Below are 4,288 nucleotides of genomic sequence, written 5' to 3'. Positions count from 1 at the left end.
ATATAAATTATTATGTTCAATATTTTAGAAATTGATCGTTATCTGAGATTTTCAGGCATAACTGTATGAAGAGTTCTGCCAATATAACTGGTAAAAGTTACTTAAAAAAAAAATTTCAGGCCGGGCGCGGTGGCTCACACCTGTAATCCCAGCACTTTGGGAGGCCGAGGCAGGTGGATCACCTGAGGTCGGGAGTTCAAGACCAGCCTGACCAACATGGAGAAACTCTGTCTCTACTAAAAAAATACAAAATTAGCCAGGCATGGTGGCACATGCCTGTAATCCCAGCTACTCGGGAGGCTGAGGCAGGAGAATCGCTTGAACCCGGGACGGGAAGGTTGTGGTGAGCCGAGATCGTGCCATTGCACTCCAGCCTGGGCAAAAAGAGCGAAACTCCGTCTCAAAAAAAAAAAAAAAAAAAAAAAATTCAGTCTCTGCAAATTGCCCCAAGGGCAAACAACAAATAGAGAAATATCTATTTTTAAAAATCTATGAAAATGCAGTGAGAAAGGTAAGGAACTGGTATTTGCACTGAGACTACTCTTTCTCCTAACCCAACTCAAGGAAGTGGAGGCTCTATTCCATATTTCTGCAAGAAAGAATTATTAAAACGGTATCCCCAGCTCCCAGCCAGAAATATCTCTTCTTGTGATAAGCAAGAATTTCGCATTCTTATGATGTACCCAGCGGTCTGTTGCTAAGACTGTGTGCTTGACAAGTATAATTTAAGAGATGAGAGCTTCCTTCTGCCTAATTCCCACTCTTGGAACACTGGCTCTGCTTTGGATATGACTCACTGAGAACCCTGGAGGTCTAATAGACTTTGCCTGGCTTATGAAGTGGCTGTCAGGAATGGCCACAGAGGAGGACCTCAGGCTAATGCACTCCCCCTTCCCCACTAAGGGCTTCGCTCCAGGAGAGGTGGTAGCACTCAGCATAAGTTTGCCATTCTTCCTACATCCAGCTCCAGAAATTTTGCCACAGAGAGGAAGCAGGCCATAAAACATCTGCCAGTCTTTTCCCAAATGAACTGACTCCATTTGCCACAGAGCTTAGACAAGTTTAAGTCTATGGGTACTCTCAGGATCAGTGGAGGTTGTGGCAAAGGACAGTTGGGAAGAAATTTGTGGATGATACAACTTAGACTGTAAGTCAATGAGTTTGCAGGAAATATCTGGAGAATAAGACAGCTGGAATAAAAACTTCCTGGAGTCAGAACAAACATCGGACACTGACCCCAGAAACTATCCTGTAATAGGGGATGCAATGTGATTGGATTAATTTGTAGAGGAATTTACGTACCGGACATTAAACAACACTGCAATCTGGTAGTAATTAGTGGAGATTCACAGCAGGATGTTGTCAGAGAAGGAGTGAAAGAAGGTCCTACTAGTATGAGAGTCATGCCAGAGTGATTGTGGACATACCTAAAACTGTACCGATCTGTCGATCAACATCAGAACTTAACACTGTTGGAGGAGGAGAAATAAACTAAAATAATCTAGCCAGGTATTAAACGAATGAACAAGAAAATAAAAACATCAAGCCCCAGCACTGGGAGACTAAACATAGAGTTGCTACAATATATTATCTAAATTGTCTGGTTTCCAATAAGAAAGACTACTAGGCTCCAAAAACAAACAAAAAGCAGGAAATCATGACCCTCACATTGAAACAAGAAGGAAACAGAAACTGCCTGTGAGAGAAACGAGATGTTGGGTTTCACAGAAAAGACTTCAGAGCAGTTGTTATGAATATGTTCATGGAATTGAAGAAAGCTCTAATTAAAATTAGAAGAAAGTATGATGACAATGTTGTATCAGGTAGATCATATCAATAAAGAGATATAAATTATATTTAAAAAATTTAAGGCCTGGCACAGTGGCTCACACCTGCAATCCCAGCACTTGGGGAGGCCGAGATAGGCAGATCATTTGAGGTCAGGAGTCTGAGACCAGCGTGCTCAACATGGTGAAACCCTGTCTCTACTGAAAATAGAATAATTAGCCAGGCATTAGTGGCATGTGTCTGTAATCCCAGCTACTCGGGAGGCTGAGGCAGGAGAATTGCTTGAACCTGGGAGGTGGAGGTTGTGGTGAGCTAAAATCGTGCCACTGCACTCCAGGCTGGGTGACAGAGTAAGACCTTGTCTCCCCTCGACACACACACACAAAATTAAATAAAAACCATGTAGCTGAAAAGTAAAACAACTAAAAATTCATAGGAGGGACTTGGTCGTAGAATTGACTGGCAGAAGGAAAAATTACCAACATTGAAGAGATATCAATAGACATTATGCAAATTAAGGAAACTAAAAGAATAAAATAGACAAAGCCTCAAATAAATGTGGAAAACCATTGAAAGCATCAACATACATGTAATGAGAGTTACCAGGAGAGAAGACAGAAAGGAGGAGAAAAAATATTCAAACAAATAAGGATGTGGTGGTTCATATCTGTAATCCCAGCACTTTGGGAAGCTGAAGTGGGAAGACTGCTCAAGCACAGGAGTGTGAGAGCAGCCTTGGCAAGAGAGTGAGGCCTCATCTCTACAAAAAATAAGGAATTAGCTGGGCATGGCAGCATGCACCTTTAGTCCCAGCTACTGAGGAGGCTGATGTAAGAGGACTGCTTGAGCCCAGGAAGTCAAGGATGCAGCATGCTGTGAAGGTACCACTGCATTCCAGCCTGGGTGGCAGAGTGAAACACTGTCTCAAAAGAAGGTGGGGGGGTTGAAAAAACTCTGAGTAGAATAAATGCAAAGAGATCTACAAACAGACACGTTATAGTAGAAATATTGAAAGTTAACAGCAAAAAAAAAAAAATCTTGAAAGCAACAAGAGAAAAACAATGAATCACTTACAAGGAAAACTCAGTAAGGTTTGAAGCTGACTTCTTGGCAGAAAAAATTTTTTTAAAAAAGATGTCAGAAGGTAGTAGGATAACATATTTTAAAAGCTAAGAGAAACAAAAAAACACACATAAAAATCCTGTCGACTAAGACTCCTACATTCAACAAAGCTATCTATGAAAAATGAAGGAGAAATAAAGACTTTTCTAGAAAAATAAGCACTAACAGAAATTGTTACTAGCAAATGTGTTATACAAAAATACTAAAGGAATTTCTTCTGAATGTAGGAAAGTGACCTACACAAAGAAACAGAGAGCAGAATTAACATTTGATTCAGCAGTCCTATTACTGGGTATCTACCCAGGGGAAAAGAAGTCATTATATGAAAAAGATACTTGCACATGCATGTTTATAGCAGCACAATTCACAATTACAAAACTATGGAACCAGCCCAAATGCTCACCAATCAACATGTGGATAAAGAAATTGTGAGTACATATATATATATATATATATATGAATACTACTCAGCCATAAAAAGGAACAAAATGATGGCAGTTTTAGCAACCTGGATGGAACTTTTGACAATTATTCTTAGTGAAGTAACTCAGGAATGGAAAACCAAACATGGTATGTTCTCACTCATAAGTGGGAACTAAGCTATGAGGATACAAAGGCATAAGAATGATGCAATGGACTTCGGGGACTTGGGGAAAATGTGGGAGAGGGTGATGGATAAAAGACAGCACATTGGGTACAGTGTACACTGTTTGGGTGATGGGTGCACCGAAATCTCAGAAATCACTACTGAAGAATGCATTCATGTTACCAAATGCCACCTGTTCCCCAAAAACCTATTGAAATGGGAAAAAGGCAACAATAAAGGTAATTATATAATTATAAAACACACAAAAATACATATTTATAACGCTTCTTGTCAAATTGTACAAAGTTTCAAATATGTATAATAAGTTTTGAAGATTTCATGTACAACACGGTAATGACAGTAATATTATATTGTATACTTGAAATTTGCTGGGAGTAGACCTTAACCGTTCTCATTACACACGTAAAAAATGGTAACTATGTGGTAGCTTAATTGTGATAATAATTTAACAATACATGGACATATCAAAACATCACATTGTACACTTTGTACAAAATTTTAATTTTTTATTTTTTTAATTATTATTATACTTTAAGTTCAAGGGTACGTGTGCATAACGTGCAGGTTTGTTACATACGTATACTTGTGCCATGTTGGTGTGCTGCACCCATCAACTCGTCAGCAGCCGTCAACTCGTCCTTTACATCAGGCATAACTCCCAATGCAATCCTTCCCCCCTCCCCCCTCGCCATAATAGGCCCTGGTGTGTGATGTTCCCCTTCTAGAGTCCAAGTGATCTCATTGTTCAGTTCCCATCTATGAGTGAGAACA

This window comes from Rhinopithecus bieti, unplaced genomic scaffold, assembly GCF_001698545.2.
Source record: "Rhinopithecus bieti isolate Rb0 unplaced genomic scaffold, ASM169854v2 scaffold_6464, whole genome shotgun sequence".
Taxonomy (NCBI): domain Eukaryota; kingdom Metazoa; phylum Chordata; class Mammalia; order Primates; family Cercopithecidae; genus Rhinopithecus; species Rhinopithecus bieti.
Note: the sequence above shows the minus strand (reverse complement) of the source record.